This window comes from Macaca thibetana, chromosome 5 (genome assembly GCF_024542745.1).
Source record: "Macaca thibetana thibetana isolate TM-01 chromosome 5, ASM2454274v1, whole genome shotgun sequence".
Lineage (NCBI taxonomy): Eukaryota > Metazoa > Chordata > Mammalia > Primates > Cercopithecidae > Macaca > Macaca thibetana.
In genome coordinates, this window is record NC_065582.1 from 159436430 (window position 1) to 159458791 (window position 22362).

Below are 22362 nucleotides of genomic sequence, written 5' to 3' on the forward strand. Positions count from 1 at the left end.
TTTATGGTGAAGCTTTGGTGAAAGAATAGTGAAATCATTGATGTTTTACATAAATTTGAGGGGATGATGCCCCAAAGAAATCAGCAATTTTACAAATAAATAACTCATTTTAAGAAGGGACAAGATGTTGAAGATGAAGCCTGCAGTGGAAGATCGTCCACATCAATTTATGATGAAGCAATTCGTCTTGTTTATGCACTAATCGAAGAGGACTAACAATTAAAAGCTTAAACATGTTTGCAGTCCCAGCGACTCAGGAGGCTGAGGTAGGAGGATTACTTGAGCCCAGGAGTCTGAGACCATCCTGGACAACTTAGAAGACTTCGTTTCTTTCTTTCTTTCTTTCTTTCTTTCTTTCTTTCTTTCTTTCTTTCTTTCTTTCTTTCTTTCTTTCTTTCTTTCTTTTTTTAATGCTTTTCCAAATTTCCCAATTTTATTTAATAAAATTAGTTTCAAAATAGAAAAAATGCCAATAGTTTACATACATATTTATATGGATATAATTTCACATATGAAGAAAAATAGCAAAGAAATGCAAAAAAGGATGACATCTTCTTTGAAGTTATAGAATAATGTTTTTTCCTAAGAGGAAAAGTGTTTTTAATTTGAATTTAAATGTCTTTTTTAATAAATGACCCTAATTTTAGTTTATTCCTGTAGCAAATGTCCACTTTCAAATGTAACTTATTCTTTATTTTTATTTAGTTTTTTTTTTTTTTTTTTTACATTAAGCTTCAGGATACATGTGCAGAACGTGAAGGTTTGTTACATAGGCATAGTTGTGCCTTGGTGGTTTGCTGTACCTGTTGATCCATCATCTAAGTTCCCTCCCCTTGTCTCCGGCCTCCCAACAGGCCCTGGTGTAAGTTGTTCCCCTCCCTGTGTCCATGTGTTCTCTCATTATTCAACTCTCATTTCTGAGTGAGAACATGCGGTGTTTGGTTTTCTGTTCTTGTGTTAGTTCATTGAGGATGATGGCTTCCAGCTTCATCCATGTCCCTGCAAAGGACATGATCTCATTCCTTTTTATGGCTGCATAGTATTCCATGGTGTATATGTACCACATTTTCTTTTTTCTTTTTTCATTTTTTTTTTTTTTTTTTCGGTGGGGGACTTAGTTTTGCTCTTGTTGCCCAGGCTGGGGTGCAAAGGTGCCATCTCCGCTCACCACAATCTCTGCCTTCTGGGTTCAAGTGATTCTCCTGCCTCAGTCTCCCAAGTAGCTGGGATTACAGGCACCTGCCACCAAGCCTGGCTAATTTTGTATTTTTAATAGAGACAGGGTTTCTCCATGTTGGTCAGGCTGGTCTCGAACTCCTGACCTCAAGGTGCCTGCCTTGGCCTCCCAAAGTGCTGGGATTATAGGCGAGAGCCACCACGCCCATCCATGTACCACATTTTCTTTATCCAGTTCATTATTGATGGGCATTTGAGTTGGTTCCATGACTTTGCTATTGTAAATAGTGCTGCAATAAACATACATGTTCATGTCTTCATAGCGGAAAGATTTATATTCCTTTGGGTATAACCCAGTAGTGGGATTGTTGGGTCAAATGGTATTTCTGGTTCTAGATCCGTGAGGAATCGCCATACTGTATTATTGTCTTCCACAATGGTTGAAAAGGCGTTCCTATTTCTCCACAGCCTTGCCAGCACCTATTGTTTCTTGACATTTTAATAATTACCATTCTGACTGGCATGAGGTGGTATCTCATTGTGGTTTTGATATGCACTTTTCTAATGATCAGTGATGTTGAGCTTTTTTGTATGTTTGTTGGCCATGTAAATGTTTTCTTTTGAGAAGTGTCTGTTCATATACTTTGCCCACATTTTTGATGTTATTTTTTTTTTCCCTTGTAAATTTGGTTAAGTTCCATGTAAGTTCTGGATACTAAGCATTTGTCAGATGGGTAGATTGCAAAAAATTTCTCCCATTCTGTAGGTTACTTGTTTACTCTGATGATAGTTTCTCTTGCTGTGTGGAAGCTCTTTAGTTTAATTAGATCCCATTTGTCAATTTTGGTTTTTACTGCAATTACTTTTGGCATTTTCATCAAGTCTTTGCCCATGCCTATGTTCTGAATGGTATTGCCTAGGTTTTCTTCTAGGGTTTTAATGGGTTTGAGTTTTACATTTAAGTCTTTAATCCATCTTGCATTAATTTTTGTATAAGGTGTAAGGAAGGGATTCAGTTTCAGCTTTCTACATATGGCTAGCCAGTTTTCCCAGCACCATTTACTGAATAGGATATCTTTTCCCCATTGCTAGTTTTTGTCAGGTTTGTCGAAGATCAGATGCTTATAGATGTGTGGCATTATTTCTGAGGTCTCTGTTCTGTTCCCTTGGTCTACATGTCTGTTTTGGTACCAGTACCATGCTGTTTTGGTTACTGTAGCCATGTAGTATAGTTTGAAGTCAGGTAGTGTGATGTCTCTAGCTTTGTTCTTTTTACATAGGATTGTCTCAGCTATACAGGGTTTTCTTTGATTCCATGTGAAATTTAAAGTAATTTTTTCTAATTCTGTGAAGAATGTCAATGGTAGTTTGATAGGAATAGTATTGAATCTATAAATTACTTTGGGCAGTATGGCCATTTTCATGATTTGATTTTTCCTATCACTGAGGATGGAATGTTTTTCTATTTGTTTGTGTCCTCTCTTATTTCCTTAAGCAGTGGTTTGTAGTTTCCCTTGAAGAGGTCCTTCACATCCCTTGTTAGCTGTATTCCTAGGTATTTTGTTCCCTTTGTAGCAATTGTGAATGGGAGTTCATTCATAATTTGGCTCTCTATCGTTGGTGTAAACAATGCTTGTAATTTTTGCACGTTGATTTTATATCCTGAGACTTTGCTGAAATTGCTTATCAGCTTAAGGAGTTTTTGGCTTGAGATGATGGAGTTTTCTAAATATAGAATCATGTAATTTACAAACAGAAACAATTTGACTTTCTCTCTTCCTATTTGAATATGCTTTATTTCTTTATCTTGCTTGGTCGTCCTGGCCAGAACTTCTAATACGATGTTGAATAGGAATGGTGAGAAAAAGCATACTTGTCTTGTACTGGTTTTCAAAGGGAATGCTTCCAACTTTTGCCCCTTCAATATGATATTGGTTGTGGGTTTGTCGTAATCAACTCTTATTATTTTGAGATATGTTCCATCAATACCCAGTTTATTAAGAGTTTTAACATGAAGTGTTGTTTAATTTTATCAAAGGCCTTTTCTGCATCTATTGAGATAATCATGTGGTTCTTGTCATTGGTTCTGTTTATGTAATGGATTATGTTTATTGATTTGTGTATGTTGAACCAGTCTTGCATCCCAGGGATGAATTCAACTTGATCATGGTGAGAAGTTTTTGATGTGCTGCTGGATTCAGTTTGCCAGTATTTTATTGCAGATTTTCACATCAATGTTCATCAGGGATATTGGCCTGAAGTTTTCTTTTCTTGTTGTGTCTCTTCCCGGTTTTGGTATCAGGATGATGCTGGCTTCATAAAATAAGTTAGGGAGAAATCCCTCCTTTTCAATAATTTGGAATAGTTTCAGAATGAATGTTACCAGTTCCTCTTTGTACCTCTGGTAGAATTTGGCTGTGAATTCATCTGGTCCTGGGCTTTTTTTGATTGGTAGGCTATTAACTACTGCCTCGATTTCAGACCTTGTTATTGGTTTATTCAAAGATTCGACTTCTTCCTGGTTTTTAGTCTTGGGAGGGTGTATATGTCCAGGAATGTATCCATTTCTTCTAGATTTTCTAGTTTCTTTGCATAGAGCTGTTTATAGTATTCTCTGATGGTAGTTTGTATTTCCGTGGGGTCAGTGGTGATGGCCCCTTTATCATTTTTATTGTGTCTATTTGATTCCTCTCTCTTTTCTTCTTCATTAGTCTAGCTAGTGGTCTATTTTTTAAATTTTTTCAAAAAACCAGCTCCTGGATTCATTGATTTTTTGGTGGGTTTTTCATGTCTCTATCTCCTTCAATTTTGCTCTGATCTTAGTTATTTCTTGTCTTCTGCTAGTTTTTGGATTAGTTTGCTCTTGCTTCTCTAGCTCTTTTGACTGTGATGTTAGGGTGCCAATTTGAGATCTTTCAAGCTTTCTGATGTAGGCATTTAGTGCTATAAATTTCCCTCCTAACACTACTTTAGCTGTGTCCCAGAGATTCTAGTACACTGTGTCTTTGTTCTCATTGGTTTCAAAGAACTTCTTTATTTCTGCCTTAATTTCATTATTTACCCAGGAGTCTTCAGGAGCAGGTTGTTCAATTTCCATGTAATTGTGTGGTTTTGAGCAACTTTCTTAAGTCTTAGTTCTAGTTTGATTGCACTGTGGTCTGAGAGACTATTTGTTATTATTTCAGTTCTTTTCAATTTGCTGAGGAGTGTTTTGCTTCCAATTATGTGGTTGATTTCAGAATAAGTGCCACGTGACATTGAGAAGAATGTACATTCTGTTGATTTGGTGTGGAGGGTTCTGTAGATGTCTATTAGTTCCACTTGATCCAGAGCTAAGCTTAAGTCCTGAATACCCTTGTTAATTTTCTGTCTTTTCAGTCTGTCTAATATTGACAGTGGGGTGTTAAAGTCTCCCACTATTATTGTATGGGCATCTAAGTCTCTTTGTAGGTCTCTAAGAATTTGTTTTATTAATCTAGTTGATCCTGTATTGGGTGCATATATATATTTAGAATAGTTAGTTCTTCTTTTTGAATTGTTCCCTTTACCACTATGTAAGGTCCTTCTTTGTCTTTTTTGATCTTTGTGGTTTCAAGTCTGTTTTGTCAGAGACTAGGATTTCAATCCCTGCCTTTTTTTTTTTTTTTTTTTTTTTTTTTTTTTTTGCTTTCTATTTGCTTGGTAATTTTTCCTCCATCCCTTTATTTTGAGCCTATGTTAGTCTTTGCACATAAGATGAGTCTCCTGAATACAGCACACTGATGGGTCTTGACTCTTTATTCAATTTGCCAGTCTGTGTCTTTTATTTGGGGCATTTAGCCCACTTACATTTAAGGTTAGTATTGTTATTTGTGAACTTCATCCTGTCATAATGATGTTATCTGGCTATTTTGCACACTGGTTGATGCAGTGTCTTCATAGTGTCATTAGTCTTTATATTTTGGTGTGTTTTTTCAGTGGCTAGTAATGGTTTTTCCTTTCCATATTTAGTGCTTCCTTCAGGAGCTCTTGCAAGGCAGGCCTGGTGGTGATGAAACCCTTTATTATTTGCTTGTCTGGAAAGGATATTTTTTCTCCTTCACCTATGAAACTTAATTTGGCTGGATATGAAATTCTGGGTTGAAAATTCTTTTCTTTAAGAATGTTAAATATTGGCCCCCAATCTCTTATGGCTTGTAGGATTTCTGCTGAGAGGTCCACTGTTAGTCTGATGGGTTTCCCTTTGTAGGTGACCTGGCCTGTCTCTCTGGCTGCCCTTAACATTTTTTTCTTCATTTCAACCTTGGACAATCGGATGATTATGTGTCTTGGGGTTGATCTTCTCATGGAGTATCTTAGTGGCGTTCTCTGTATTTCCTGAATGTGCATGTTGGCCTGTCTTGCTAGGCTGGGGGTAAGTTCTCCTGGATAATATCCTAAAGTATGTTTTCCAGTTTGTTTCCATTCTCCCCATCTCCTTCAGGTACTCCAAACAATCATAGATTTGGTATTTTTACATAGTCCCATATTTCTTGGAGGCTTTGTTCATTCCTTTTCATTCTTTTTTTTTCTCTAATCTTGTCTGCATGCCTTATTTCAGCAAGGTAGTCTTCAAACTCTGATATCCTTTCTTATGAATGGTCAGTTCAGCTATTGATACTTTTGTATGCTTCACAAAGTTGTCCTATGTTGTTCAGCTCCATAGGGTCATTTATATTCCTCTCTAAACTGGTTATTCTAGTTAGCAGCTCCTCTAGCCTCTTATCAACATTCTTAGCTTCTTTGCATTGGTTTAGAACATGCTTCTTTAGCTCAGCACAGTTTTTTATTACCATCATCTGAAGCCTACTTCTGTCAATTTGTCCATCTCATCCTTGGTCCACTTCTGCGCCCTTGCTGGAGAGGTATTACGATCATCTGGAGGAGAAGAGGCATTCTAGCCTTTTGGGTTTTCAGCATTTTTTTCTTTGATTCTTCCTCATCTTCATGAGTTTGTCTAGTTTCAATCTTTGAGGATGCTGACCTTTGGATGGGGTTTCTGTGGGGACTTATTTGTTGTTGATGCTTTTGTTGTTGCTTTCCATTTATTTTTCTTTCAATGATCAGGTCCCACCTCTGTAGGGCTACTGCGATTTGCTGGGGATCACTTCAGACCCTATTAATCTGATTTGCTCCCACACCTGGAGATGTCACTCAAGGAGGATGGAGAACAGCAAAGATGGGTGTCTGCTCCTTATTCTGGGATCTCTGACCTTGAGGGGCGCCAATCTGATGCCAGTAGAATCGCTCTTATATAGGGTGTCTGACAACCCCTGTTGGAGGGTGTCACCCAGTTGGGTGGCACAGGGAGCAGGACCAACTTAACAAAGCACGTTGACTGTCCCTTGGTGGAGGGGGTGTGCTTCACTGGGGGTAAACCCACTCATCTGGGCTGCCCAGATTCCTCAGAACTACCAGGAGGAAAGGCTAAGTCTCCTTGTCTCCAGAGACTGCGGCCACCCTTCCCCCTAGGAGCTCAGGACCAGGGAGATCAGAATTCTGTCCCTGAGCCTCTGGTTGGAGTTGTTGGAATTCCTGCAGGGAGACTCCACCCAGTGAGGAAGGATGGGTTAGGGTCAGGCCTGAAGGGATGCTCTGGCAGCAGTCTGCCACAGCCAACATGTTGGGCTGTGAGGGACACCTGCCTCCTTGGCTCCAGCATGGGAAAAATATGGCCTGGAGCTATAGAGATGAATGCCAACCTTCCCACCACTGGGAAATTAGCATGTTAGGCAGTTATGAGTCCCAGTCCTGGCTGTTGGCCCTCCCTCAAGGAGTTCAAAGGGCTTAGACAGCAGGCAGGCGTAGCTGTTGTTCTGGTCACCTCTCCCCCAGGGAACTCAGCAGAGTTAAGCAGATTCTAGCTGAGAAGCTGTTGATAATCTGCGCAGCTCTGGGGTTAAGACCCTAGGCCCCGGTTGTGTGGGTTCATGAGAGGGATCTTCTGATCCATGGGCTGCACAGTTCTGTGGAAAAGGCACCGTTTCCCCAGCTGGGTAGCACACTCACTCACCACCTCCCTTGGCTGGGGAGTGGGAGCTCCCCTGTCCCATGTGACTCTCAGGTGGGCTGCTGCACCACACTGCTCTTCATTCTTGACTGTGGATCACGCCAGCTGCCTAGTCAGTTCTGATGAGAGAACTTGGATACCTTGCTTGCTGGTACAGGGTTCACATGCTAATTATGGTTCTTTTCAGTGGGAGTCTCCAATCACCACTGCTTCTAGTTGGCCATCTTGGCCCTGCCTCCTGAACTCTGTTTTGAAAAAAAAAAAAATTAAAATTAACCAGGCATGGTACCTTGTACCAAGTTCCAGCTACTCAGGAGGGAAGTCGAGGTGGGAGGACCACTTGAACTCCAGAGGTCAAGGCTGCAGTGAGACTTGATTGCACCACTGCACTCCAGCCTAGGTGATAGAATGATAGAATGAGTCAATGTCTCCAACAACTACAAAAAAAAGGTTCAGCTTCCACAATCCTGACTGAAAAATTAAAGCTAAGCAAAGTAAGCTCTCCACTCAATGGGTGCCAAAACTGTTGCACCCAGATAAGCTGCAGACAAGAGGAGAGCTTTCAATACAAATTTTAAACAAGTAGAATCAAGATCCTGAAGAATTTCTTCAAAGAATAATAACAATAAATGAAGCATGCCTTTACCAGTATGATTCTAAAGACAAAGCACAATCAAAACAATGGCTACCAAGAGATGGAAGTGATTCAGTCAAAGGAAACATTAACTAGTCATAAGCAAGGGGCATGGCAACAGTTTTTTGGGATGCTCAGGACATTTTGCTTGTTGAGTTTCTGAAGAGCCAAAGAATGGTAACATCTGCTTATTATGAGAGCTAACTAAAGCTTTAGCAAGAAAACACCCAGAAAATCTTCACCAGAGAGTCTTTCTCCACCACAACAATGCACCTGCTCATTCTTCGCATCAAACAAAAGTAATTTAGCCAGAATTTCAATGGGAAATCATTAGTCACCCATATTGCAGACATGATTTGGCTCTTTCCGACTCTTTTTATTTCCCAATCTTAAAAGATATTTAAAAGGCACCTAGCTTTCTTTAGTTAATAATGAAAAAAGATTGTATTAACATCGTTAAATTCCAAGGACCCCCCTTTTTTTTAGGGATGGACTAAATGTCTGATATCATACTTACTAAAGTGCCTTGACCTTGGTAAAATTTATGTTGAGAAATAAAGTTTATATTTTTATTTTTATGTTTTAATTCCATTTTCCATAAACTTTTTGAAGATCCCTTGTATTTCCCAAGTAGCATAAAAAAGAAAAAAAAAAAATCCCTTTCTACCAAAGAGAACATATGTGCTTGAAAGCTTGTAATCCTATTGACTAAGCATTGTAAGTATCTTCTGGTCATGGACCCCTGGCTATGTACTAGAATGTATAGTCACCCTGAAGATCACCACTGATAAAGGATAAGCATGCAATGTTATGTACTCCTTTGAAAATAATGACATTTTCAGCTGAAAGCTGGGTGCACAGGAGTTCACTAATAAAGGAATTCCTCTGAAAGTCAGACTCTAAATAACTACATTTTAGAGTCTTACTTGCTACTTATCCTATAAAGGAGTCACAAAATCTAGCTAGTTTTACACAGAATTGCTGATTTTCAACTTTTCTCTCACTTGAGTAATTCTTATGACCAAATTTCTCCAGGGTTCGTGTTACTGAGAAAAAAAAAAAAATTGTCTAAGTTACTGAGCAAGGAAGGTAATTTGATTCTATTCAGACTTCCTTAAGCCATCGAGTTTTCAATGAAACCATCATTACATGCAATCATCGCATCGGGTTTCTCTTTAATTGGTCAACTGCCTGCAAGTTATTTTGGGCAAGCCAGCAATGCTTAGCTTTCAGAAAACCAATGCAAGTACAGTATGCAATTCAGCAACCAAAGCATTATGGAAATTTAGTATCAAAAGCATATACTTGACATTTAAGTGTCCTGTCAGATTTCACTTGACATTGTCACTATAGTGACAATATCAGAAGAAAGACTAAGAATAATATGTTTATGAAATGTGGTTTAACTCTGTTTTTTTTGTTTTGTTTTTGTTTTAAGTATTCTGTCCGCATCAAGTTCATGGTACTTTGTTATCAAACTGAAAAATCTTGATTCTATGAATAAATTTTACATAGTTAGTTTAACAGTACTAGTATCAATCTAATTTAGACTGGCCAATGGTCTCCCTCTAAACTCTATAGTGCTTGGCACCTTTCAGGATATCCTGAAGCCTGAAAATGGGTTCCTCATTTAGTTTCATTCTAACAATTAAACCCAAGTAGCAACAGCAATTTGTGTATTTGCAAAATTGCTTCATAGGAAACCAGACTGGGAGAGTCTTCCATATCTTTGGCTAAAACTGTCAGTCAGTGTAAACTCAATGCTCTCATATTCAGGAAGACCTCAATGACCTATTATCAGATTGGCATGAAATTGTGATTATTAATTTGTCACTTATGAAAACTTTCTGCTTCTGTAATGGCTTATAATATGTCAACTCAGCTAGACTAGCTAAACTATGAGGATGGAGTGAATAACCAGCAGGCATTTTGCCACATTTGCACACCGCCTTTCAGTTCTTCAATCAAGCACTAATCTAGTTGCTGCTGTAAGGGGACCTTGCAGATGTAACTGAAGTCCCTAGTCAGTTGACTTCTTAAGCTAAGAAGAGCATCCTTGAGGAGCCTGACCTAATCAGGCAAGCCTTTTAAAAGGACTGTGTTTTTCCTGGCAAATAAAACTTCAAATAGCAGCTGAGACTATAATTGCTCTCTCTTCTCTGCATCTTCTCTTCTGAATGCCTGTGGCCAGAAAACAGCTTCAGCTCAGCCACGTAGGCTCCCTTTTCCGTGTCTTACAAACTTTCATTCCTTGTAATAAAATCTCTCTATATTTTCTCGTCCTCCTCCTCCTCTTCTCCTTCTTCCTCCTTTTCTTTCTCTCTCTCCTTCTCTTTCTCAATCTATCAAATGCTCTTCTGGTTCTGCCTCTTTGGTTGAGCTCTAATACAGAACCCCACACATTAGCTGCTATACTTCAACAGCTATGCTTTTCATGAAAGCTGAGTGAAAACTGCAAAATTAAATAAAAACTACTGTAATGTACCTGTATTATATTTATGCCCAACAAAATAGCATTCATTGGAAAAATGGTAACATATATTCATTGATTTATTCCACAGAAAAATTGAGTGCCTGCCTAATTCTATTCTCTATGTTGGGGATATAGGAATGATTAGAACAGAAAGTGCTGTTCTCATGACTTTTTACAGTAAGAGTTGAGGAAAGAAACTGAATATAAAGAAAGAAAATACTGAAGTTACATGGTAATAAGGGCTAGGATGAAACAGAAGTTTCTGGGGTGATTACATAAGTCTTTGCTTTATAATAATTTATCGTATTATACATATATTTTACCCAGATTCAGTGTGTATTGTATTTCACAATTTGAAAAGTGATAACAAGTACTAAAGGAGGTTTGGTGGAATAAGGACTGTCAGTGGGCCAGGGTTGGGGAGAATGTTGTTTTATAAAGGCTGGTCAGAAAAATTAGTTCAGAGCAGGGAAAGAGACACAACCCCTTGCAGTTCAGGTTTATTGGTTTGGAGTTATTGACATCTAAGAAAGGAAGGAATTCTCTAGCCCTTGTGATAGAGTTCAGGTAAGATGAACAAGATGTATAGCAGTCTCTATTAGTGCGGTTCTTCAAGGGGGCTTGGTAGTGATTTCAAGCATATTTGACTTTATGATCTTTCATGTTTTTAACTATAACATTTACATTATATATCATAACCTACTACATATATCATTTTTTCAGGGAGCACTGTACTTTGAAATGTCTTCCTTGAGATTTCCTGATTCTCCTGTTGACTGGGACTGGGTCCCAGCAGTACCATGATCCCCATTGCTCCCCTATTAGATGTTCTGACTCTCTACACCCACGTGGGGTTGATCATGTACCCCAAATTACTCCGGGACTCGTGCCTCTGGGGATGTCCTGGGATGTCATGACTGGGCCGAGATTCCAAAGACAATTTAACGTGGAGATCAATCCCTCCGGCCAATGGAGCATTTTGGGAAGGGTGGGGATTGCATGATATTGGTCTTCCAGAATGGTGTTGATATCCAAATTTGGGTGATTGAAATTGTTTCTATCTGCAAAAGTAAACATACTTGCTTGCTTTTAAAAAACAAACAAAAAACAACCATACTGTTTATACTTTCTCTGGTTTCCTTTTCTTCATTTAATGATGTATCCTAGTGATTGCACCAGACCAAAACGTCAGTGTCTAATGATTTCCATATCAAAGAATAAGTTGTAACTCTTTCTTTTTGCAACTGCGTATTTCACTGTGTGGCGATTGTGATTCAATGATTTTCTTTTAATAAAGATTTAGATCACCTCTAGTCTTTTTGCTAGCAAGATGTCTTAATGTATAACTTAGTGGAGTTATTTAACATTTTTTCGAGTGCATCTTTGAGATTGTTTCCTTGAAGTAGAATTCCTGGGCCAAGGATAAGTAATTTAACCAGATATTCCCAAATTCCTCTCCATAGGTGCTATATTATTTTTTTTCATTCCCACCTTTTTGGTTCCACATAGTCTTGCCAACAGAGTATTTACTTTGAATTTTTGACAGTCTAATAATTGAGATATTATGTCTCAATGGAGATTAATTTGCATTTTTCTTTTTATGAATCTGGATGAGTAATTTACGTATAGCTAAGAGTCATTTGAATTTCTTTTGCATGTAAAATCCTTGATTCCTCTTTCCTACTTATCCCATTCACTTTGTTGGAGTTTTTCTTTTTCATACTTCGGAATTCTTTATATGTTTGAAATATTAGTTCTTGGCCTATGGTAAGTCACTAATATTATTTTTCCATTTTATGTTATGTCAGTTGATTTTACTGCTGTTCTTTTTCTTAAACCATGAAAAGGTGTAGTGGTTGTTGTCACTGTTGCTTAAATATATGAATTTCTGATTGTTTTTATTGCCCCAGAATTTGGAAAATAGTTGGGAAGATTTTTCCTAATCCTAAATTATGAACGGACCAACAATATTTTCTAAAACTTATATGGTTTCATGTTTTTTACATTTATACATTTGATTCATTTGATATTTATTCTAGTGCACACCATGTGAAGTCTAAATCTAGCTTTAATTTTTCAAATGGTAATCCTGTTTTCCCAGCAACATTTACTAAATAAAATAATAAATATCTACCTTTCTCTGAATGTTAGATGCTACTTGTATCAAGTACTAATTTTTAAATATACTTGAATCTCTTTCTAAATTCTTTTTTTTTTTTTTTTTTTTTTTTTTGAGACGGAGTCTTGCTCTGTCACCCAGGCTGGAGTTCAGTGGCGCGATCTCGGCTCACTGCAAGCTCCGCCTCCCGGGTTCACGCCATTCTCCTGCCTCAGCCTCCTGAGTAGCTAGGAGTACAGGCGCCCGCCACCTCGCCGGGCTAGTTTTTTGTATTTTTTTTTAGAAGAGACAGGTTTCACCGTGTTAGCCAGGATGGTCTCCATCTCCTGACCTGATGATCCGCCCTCCTCGGCCTCCCAAAGTGCTGGGATTACAGGCCTGAGCCACCACACGCAGCCTTCTCTTTCTAAATTCTAATGAATTCCGTTGTGCTTTCTGTCTACTCGCATCCAAATACAATATTCTTCTACTTACGTAGCCGCTGTAAAGTATTTGAATATCTGGTAGGGCTAATTCCCCACCTCATTGTACTGCTTTAGACACCACCCCCACCAGCTACTTCTTTGCATATTTTCCCATATGGACTTCATAATTAACATGTATAGCTCAAGAAATAAAACATCCTGCTGGTGAGTTTGCTAAAATCATGTTCAATTTACCGAGAAAAGAAAAAAGTGTGGGATAATTGACCTCTTTCTGGTGCCATCTACTTTTCTAAAAACTTGGTGTATCTTTCCATTTGTTTAAATTCTTTCATATTTAACAGGGAAAAAATGAAACTACTGACCTAAGAAAACTAATTAGGGATCAGTTCACAAACCAGTAGTTTTCCTAAGGGCCTAGAAACAAAAGTTCAATTCAGAATAAACTAAAATAAAATAATATAATTTTTGCATACACCGTCAATACTTCTATTTCAGACACCAGGAATATAACAGCATACACTGATTTTAATAAGAACTATAATACCTAGGTAGAAAGTTTGGAGGAAAGCTGGTTTTAGACTTGTGGCTTGAGAGATCTGAATTCTGGGACAACAGGGATTTCTTTTGTCAGAAAGATACATTGAACAAAAATAAAATTTTTCCTCTGAGTTCTATTAGTAAACACTATTTTCTGACAAAAAAAAATGAATTTTAAATGGCTACTAATTATAGCATAATATTTCCCTTTGCTTCCCCCAAAACACCTGGCAACAAGTATGCTTGGAGAAATGCAAAACAAATTTTTTCAGAGAAATGACAATATGTCTTTTTATGTCATATTAAGACATATTAAGATAACACATCTTATTAATCTCAGACACTTAGATTAATAAGACATAGCAAAGCCCTACTGGAAACACAACAGTGCAGCTAAGAAGTAAAAATTAAAATAATAATAAAATAAAATAAATAAGAAGTAAAAGTAAAAGCATTTTACAGTTCTGTTTTGCTTTTTTATCCTAGTACTCTTAAAGGAGGTCTTTAAAATTTCTATGAATACCTCTCCAACTGTCTCCCATGCATGGGAAATTCACCAGTACCTTTATATATCAGTTTCTTTTTCTGTTGCATAGCTCTTGTCTTCTCATTCTTTGACACTACAGTATTCAACTATGGTTTTATTAAATTCTCATAGAAAGGCTGCAATGAAAACATATCTTATGAGAGCATATGCCTAACTGATGAGCTGAAGCAACAAGTTATAGGTATACTATAAACACAACAAAACTGAAGTAAAAAGTTGCAACATACCAACATACGTGTTCTACCAGCTGCCTTGCCATTTATTAGATGATTTGAACTTTACTCACTCTCTTTGATTTTCTGAATGATATTTATACATTTTCTCATTTGCAACATAAAATCACAGCACTTATCCTATTTACTTTAAAAATGGCTGTGAAAAATAGTTCACACATATAAAGAAACATTAAAATCATGCAATATTATAAAATTTCAATAATTTTATGTCTAGCTTATTCCACTTAGCATAATATCCTCCACACTTATCCACATTGCGGCAAGTGGCAAGACTGCAATCTGTTTTTTTTTGAGACTGAGTCTTGCTCTTTCACCCAGGCTGGAGTACAGTGGCGTGATCTCAGCTCACTGCAACCTTCGCCTCCCAGGTTCAAGCAATTCTTCTGCCTCAGCCTCCTGAGTAGCTGGGATTACAGGCATGCACCACCACGCCCAGCTAATTTTTGTATTTTTAGTAGAAATGGGGTTTCACCATTTTGGCCAGGCTGGTCTCGAACACATGACCTTATGATTTGCCCAGCTTGGCCTCCCAAAGTGCTGGGATTACGGGCCTGAGCCACTGCACTCGGCCAAGACTGTAACCTTTTTTAGGGTTGAATGATATTCCTTTATATGTATATATAGCAGTTTTTTAATCCACTTGTCCATTGACACTTTTTCTGACATTTTTTCTGTATCTTGGCTAGTGTGAATAATGCTGCAATGAACTGGGGAATGCAGATGTCTTTATGAGAGGGTGATTTTATTTCCTTTCTGTGTGTGTACATATATATATATGTCCAGAAAAGGGACTGCTGGGTCATATGGTAGTTCTGTCTTTTTATTTTGTTAGAAACCTCCATACTGTTTTCCATAACAGCTGCACCAATCTACATTCCCACCAACAGTGTACAAGAGTTCCCTTTACACCTTCGTCATTTGTTATCTCTTGAATTGTTGCTAATAGCCATCCTAATGGGTTGCCCTCTCGTAGGAATTTTGACTGCAATTCCCTGATGATTAATGACGTTGAGCACCTTTTAATATACCTGTTGTTCCTTTTTATTTCTTCTTTGGAGATATGCCTTTTCAGGTCTTTTGGCCTTTGTAAAAATAGACCATTTGTTTTTCTACTATTGAGTTCTTTCATTATATATTTATATTAATATGCTTATATTTTTGTGTTAATAGTCATATGTTTATATATCGGGTATTAACCTGTTATGTGTGGTTTGTGAATGTTATTCTCATTTCATAGGTTAGTATTTTATTTTGTTGACTGTTCCCTTTGCTGTGTGGAAGCATCTTAGTCTGATGTTGCCCCGTTTATTTATTTTTGCTTTTGTGGGTGTACTGAGCTTTTGGTGTGATATCCAGCAAATCCTTGCCAAGATCAGTGTCAAGATGATTTTCTGCTATGTTCTTTTCTAAGAGTTTTATAGTTCCTGATCCTACATTAACCTTTTTATTCATTTTGAATTGAGTTTTAGGTACAGTTTAAGGTAAGGGTCCCGTTTGATTCTTTTGCATGTGGAAGACCAGTTTTCCCACCACCATTTGCTGAAAAGACTAGTCTTTCACCATTAGGTCCTCTTAGTTCCACTGTCAAAAATTAATTGACTATATATGTTTGGGTTTATTTCTGGACTCTACTGTCTTCCAGTGGTCTATGTGTCTTTTTTATGCTAATAGCATACTGTTTTAATTTATTATAGCTTTGAGTTATAATTTTAAATCAGGAAGTGTGATACCTCCAGCTTTGTTCATTTTGCTCAAGATTGTTTTGGCTATTTGGAGTCTTTTATGTTTCTGTATGAATTTTAGAAGTTTCTTTCTATTTCTGTAAATAATGCCTTGGAGACTTTGATAGACATTGCATTGCTTCTGTTTGTTTTGAATAGTATAGACATTTTAACAATATTAATTTTTCAGTATGTGAGCATAGAATATTTTTCATTTATTTGTGTATTTATTACTTTCATCAGTGTTTCATAGATTTCAATGTACAAATGTATTTTTTGCCTCCTTGGTTAAATTTATTTCTAAGTATTTTTAAATTTCATTATAAATGGAATTTTTTCTTGATTTCTTTTTCAGTCATGTCATTATTTGTATGTAGAAATACTATTGAGGCTTGTATGTTGATTTTGTATTCTGCAACTTCACTATATTTATTAAGTATAACAGGTTTTTGTAGAATCTTTGGGGTGTAAAGTTTTTGATGAGAAATCCACTGATAGTCTAATAGAGATTCCCTTATATGTGACTTGATGCTTTTCTCTCACTGCACTTAACATTTTCTTTCTTTCTTTCTTTCTTTCTTTCTTTCTTTCTTTCTTTCTTTCTTTCTTTCTTTCTTTCTTTCTTTTTCTTTCCTTCCTTCCTTCTTTCTTTTCTTTTATTATTATTACTTTTTTTTTGAGACTGAGTCTTGCTCTGTCTCCCAGGCTGGAGTGCAGTGGCGTGATCTCGGTTCACTGCAAGCCCCGCCTCCCAGGTTCACGCCATTCTCCTGCCTCAGCCTCCCAAGTAGCTGGGACTACAGGTGCCCACCACCACACCCGGCTAATTTTTTGTATTTTTAGTAGAGACGGGGTTTCACCATGTTAGCCAGGATGGTCTCAATCTCCCGACCTCGTGATCCACCCACCTCAGCCTCCCAAAGTGCTGGGATTACAGGCGTGAGTCACTGCACCCGGCCTAAAATTTTATTTTTACTCGGCTTTTGACAGTTTGGTCACAATGTACCTTGAAGAAGAACTCTTGGGGTTGTATCGTTCAGGGACCATGAGCCTCAAGGGTCTGGATGTCCATATCTCTCTCAAGATTTGGGAAGTTTTCAGCAATTATTTTATTAAATAAGTTTTCCATCCTTTTCTGTCTCTTCTCTTTCTGGTATTTCTAGAATATGAATATTTGGTCACTTAGTGATATCCCAAAATTTCCACAAGTTTTCTTCATTCTTTACTTATTTTCATCATTTTTTCTTTTTTCCTCTGAATGAGTAATTTCAGAAGACCTATCTTAGAATATTTTTTCTTCTACTTGATCTTCTGCTGCTGAAACTCTCTGTCATATGTTTTATTTCATTAATTAAATACTTCAACTTCTAGATTTCCCTTTAGTTCTTCTTTATTATATCTATATCTTTGTTAAATTTCTAATTTGTGTCATTAATTATTTTTCTGATTTCACCGAATTGTCTATTTGTATTCTCTTGTTTCTCACTGAGTTACTTTAAAATTATTATATTGAATTCATTTCCAGGTAATATGTAAATTTTTGTTCCTTTGGGGTCATGTTTCTTGCTATTTTATGTTTCTTGGGTCTCTGCGTTGATGTTCACAAATTTAATGGTATAGTCACCTCTTCCAAACTTTACAGAGTGGCTTCTTTTGTAGGGTCGGACTTTCACCAGCAGATGGGTTTAAGGGTGCTGATTGGGCGAAGGCTGGCTGCACATGCATGTGCATGCAGTGGTGTAGCACCATGCAGCTTCTTCAGTTGTGATAAATGTCAGCAATTACTACAGCTGCCTCAGTGGTCTAGGCTGCAGGAATTTGGCCATGATGGTGGCTGTGTAGGTTATTAGGACAAAGGCTTTAGGAATCTTTCTGTTCTTCTCTTTCTCTCAGTGGGAGACTCAGCTGAAGGAGTCTCTTTCGATGTCAGGTCTGACACCACCCTCAGACAACAGCAGCAGCACCAGGAACCAGGTCACAGGTGCTTGGAGCAGCTGTGGAGCTGAGTTTCTTGCCTCAGAGCCTTGTAAAACTACTGTAGCACCTGGGACTTGAGGGGCAGGTTCAGCTTCCAAGACTCAATTGAATTGGATGCAGTTTTTTCAATAAGCTGGGGTCTACTGCTCTGAGGCACATCTGAGCAGCTCAGGCCCAGAGGGCTGATAAATATCTGTGGTTCTGAATCCAGGGGCCAGATGCAAAACTGACATGGCTCTGGAAATCATGGGGTGCAACAGAAGCTTGGGCCCCAGGGAGAAGGACACAGCTGCAAGTTTGGACGTGGAACCAACAAGGTAGAGCAGCAGCTGGAGCTTCAAGGAATGAAGTATCATGCAGTGGTGACTCTGTCCAATGGGATGGGTGGGACACAGCAACAGCCCAGACTCTTTAAGGCCAGGTGCAGAGGCAGCAAGGAGCCAGGAATGGCAAGATGACACTGTGCCTTCAGCCCCAGGGGCTGGAGAGCAATGCAACAATGATGACAGCTCGGATTGCGTGGGGCTTGTTCAGTCCAGGTAGGTGGGACACTGTGCCTATATGGCCTTTTCCCTGCAGAAATAATTCCCTCCTGGTTTTGCACTGACTAGGCGGATGGAGAGGTACAGGCAAGGTGTTTCCCTCTCTTCTCTGTGTGACCATCCTTGGTCTCTGTATTCTACTGGATTTCTGCTGCTTCTTTGCTGTTCTCTGGAACTCTATTTTAATTATTTTGATCAAAATGTAGTTTCATTTTTATATCTGTAGATTATGAAATGAGAGTCAATATTTTATTTTTTAATTGATAATTTGTTTCCTCTCCCTGTTTCGTGTTCAGTTTTGCTAGGTATTTATTAATTGCATTAACTTTTTCAAAGAATCTTCTCTTAGCCATGTTAATTTTCTCTATTGATCTGTGTATTTTTGTATTATAGATTTCTGCTCCTAGTTATATTATTTCCTTCCTTCAACTTACTTTGGGCTTACTGTGCTCTTTTTTTCCCTAGTCCATTAAGTCGAACTTAGATTCTTAGTTTTAAACCCATATTATTTTCTAATGGAAAATTTAAATCTCTGTATCCATCTCCATGCCATGTTATAGCTGCAACCCAAGTTTTAATATGTTGTGTTCTCATTACTTTCCATTCCAAGTATTTTCTGTTTCTTATCCTGATTTTTCCTTGATTCACTAGTGTTTATATGTGTGCTGTTTAATTTATAAATACTTGGTGATTTTTTAGATATCTCATTGCTATTTATTTCTAATTTATTCCCCTTATTTAACTTAACTCTCACTTACTCTGTAAGATTTAAATATTTTAAATTTACTTATACTAAGACTTACTATAAGAAAGTAATTTTAAGGCTGAGGGTATACTTGTCTTGGTGAACATCCCATGTATATTTGAAAAATATGTATTTTATAGATTCGAGGTATAAGATCCAAGAAATATCAGTTGGGTAAAGTTGGTTGATATAATTCATATTATCTTCTCTATTTTTTATTCTACTTTTACATAAATTACTGAGAGAGGTATCTAAGAATATTCACCAATGATTATGGATTCTCATAGTTCTTCTTTTAGTTCTATCAGTCATTGCTACATGGATTTGAAAGCTCTGTTACTACAGGCACATGCATTTAGGAGTGTCATGTATGGCTGATGAATTGCCACTTGTTTCATTATTAAATACCCTTGTCTCTGGGTAATGTTTCTTGTCTTGAAGTACACTTTGATGTTAAACATTTTTTTGGTTACTGTTTATAGAACATACCTTATTTTTTTGCAAATGCTTTATACTATTTCTGTATTTATATATAAAGCACATCTTTCTTAAACACAAAAGAAGGTGCCTTATATGCAGTCTAAAATTTCCTATGCTTTATTTAGTATTACATTAATATGACTATTGTCAACTAAAGAAAAAATCAAGCTTTTAAATAATTAAAGTTAATTTTGTTCAGAAGTCTTCCTAAAGATTGCAGACTGAGGCCTAGGGCCAGAGAGCAGCCCCTTAGAGAGTTACTATCAGACTGCTGTAGTATAGTGCTTTAGCTCATAGTTTATATATGGGTTGTGGAAGTTCAGCATGTGCAAAATCACACCAAACTTTATTGCTGTATTGAAGCAGAATCACATCAAGGTTTGTGTGGAAGAGTACATTTTAGGCCGGCCACAGTGGCTCAAGCCTGTAATCCCAGCAATTTGAGAGGCTGAGGTGGGCAGATCACCTGAGGTCAGGAGTTCAAGACCAGCCCAGCCAACATGATGAAACCCCTTCTCTACTAAAAGTACAAAAATTATCTGAGTGCAGTGGCGGGCACCTGTAATCCTGGTGATTAGGGAGGCTGAGGCAGGAGAATCGCTTGAACCGGGGAGACGGAGGCTGCAGTGAGCCGAGGATATGCCACTGCACTCCAGCCTGGGTGACAGAGTAAGATCCTGTTTCAGAAAAAAAAAAAAAGAAAAAAAATACATTTATTGTAGATTACAGAAACATAATCACTAACCCCATCAGATGTTGTTTTATCTTTGGTAAAGGTAAGGACTAGGGTCATTTAAGAAATACGGTGCCTTAGGCAAGGGAGATGTGCTCTATCCTGTGCTGTCTTCAAAGCATCCTTCTGGAGTCAGGGGCTTGGTGAAAGCATGCTGGTGAGCAGAAATAAGCAAACATCCATCTTGTGTGTTACTTTGTCTCACACGGTCAATACAGTGAGTTTAAATGCACCATCTAGCTAGTATTTCCCTATTTATTTCATCTATTTTTGTTTCTCTGCTTTTCCTTTCCTACCTTTATTTTAGTATTCTTTTTTAATTTTATTGATTGTTGTTTAGCTATTATTCTTTGTATAATTTTATTGGTTGCTTTTATATTGTAATATACATTCTTAACTATGACAATCTACTTAATGTACCAGTTCATGAAAAATGTATAAATGCAAAAATGGTATAATCTTTAATGTCTGTTTCCTTTTGCTATTGTTTATCTTATGCTACATTTTACTGCTGTTCATGCTATAAAGTCCTCACAACCATTAATCTTGTATTAAGCAATTATTTGTCTTTTAAAGAAACTAAGAGAAAAATTATTGTCATTAGCTTACATACATATTGACTATTTATAGTGTTCTTTATTTCTTTTTATTCTGTCATGTTTCCATCTGATATTTTAGCATAAAAACTTGGTTGATTAATTCTTGTAACTCAGATTGACTGGCAAAAAAATCTCAGCTTTTGTGTATATAAAATGTTTATTTCACTTTCAATTTAGAATATTTTTTTCTTTTAGCACATCAGATATATAATGCCAATGACTTCCGACTTCCACCACTTCTGATGAGACAAAATTTGTAATTCTTGTGTTCTTCTTTTTGCAGGAGCTGATAACAAAATATTTTCTTTATCATTGGTTTTCAGCAGTTTCACCCTATGTTGGTTTTATTTTTATTTATCCTGTTTAGCCTTCACTGATTTTTTTTGAAACTATAATTTGACAGTTTTTACCAAATTTAGGAAATTTTTGGCCATTTTTTCTTTAAACACTTTTCGTCATGCTCTCTTGGTCTCTCTCCCTCTCTCCCTTTCCTAGGACTCTAATATACGTATGTTACGTTGCCTGATGTGGTTTCACAGGAAGCTGAGGCGTGGCATACTTTTTAAATATTTCTCCCACTTTTTCCATTTGGATAATTAATATTAATTTAACTTCAAGAATGCCAACCTTTCTCTTGCAGTATTAACTCTGCTATCAAGCCCATTCACTATTTTTAATCTTCAATATTATACTAAAAATCCTCATTTAATGTTTTTTCAAATTTTTTATTTCACCACTGAGAATGCATATTTCTTATTTATTATGCACATTTTTTCCTTTAAGTATTGGAATATATTCACGCTATTTTTGTTTGATTTTTTCTGTTTTATTATTATATAATCATGAATATATAATAATATAAATTACTATATAATTTTCTGTATTCCAATGGTGGTGATGGATTATATCTTCACAAGTGTTTTATCTGTTTCAGTATTATATAATCATGAGTACATAATATTATAAATTATTATATAGTTTTCTGTATTCCAGTTGTGGTGGTGGATCATATATATTCATGTGTGTTAAAATCACAGGCCTCTAGCCAGATGGGGTAGCTCATCCCTGTAATCCCAGCTACTTAGGAGGCTGATATAGGAAGATGGCTTGAGGCCAGCAGTTTGTGACCAGCATGGGCATTTTATTATATAGAAGACCCCATCTCTAAAAATATATATTAAAACTTATCTGGGCATGGTGGCACGCACTTGTAGTGCTAGTTACTTAGGAGGCTGAGATGGGTGGATCACTTGAACCCAGGAGTTTAAGGCTGCAGTGAGCTGTGACGACACCACTGAACTCCAGCCTAGGTGACAGAGCACGATGTCATCTCTAAAAGAAAAATAAACAAAAAATAAAATCGCCGGGCACAGTGCCTCACGCCGGTAAT

General features: G+C 37.2%; 1 long non-coding RNA gene across 1 annotated transcript in view; it reads right to left on the reverse strand.

Annotated features, from left to right (window-relative positions):
* LOC126954357 (uncharacterized) overlaps nucleotides 1–22362 on the reverse strand; it is a 60046-nt gene that overhangs the window by 26988 nt on the left and 10696 nt on the right. The window lies entirely within an intron of this gene.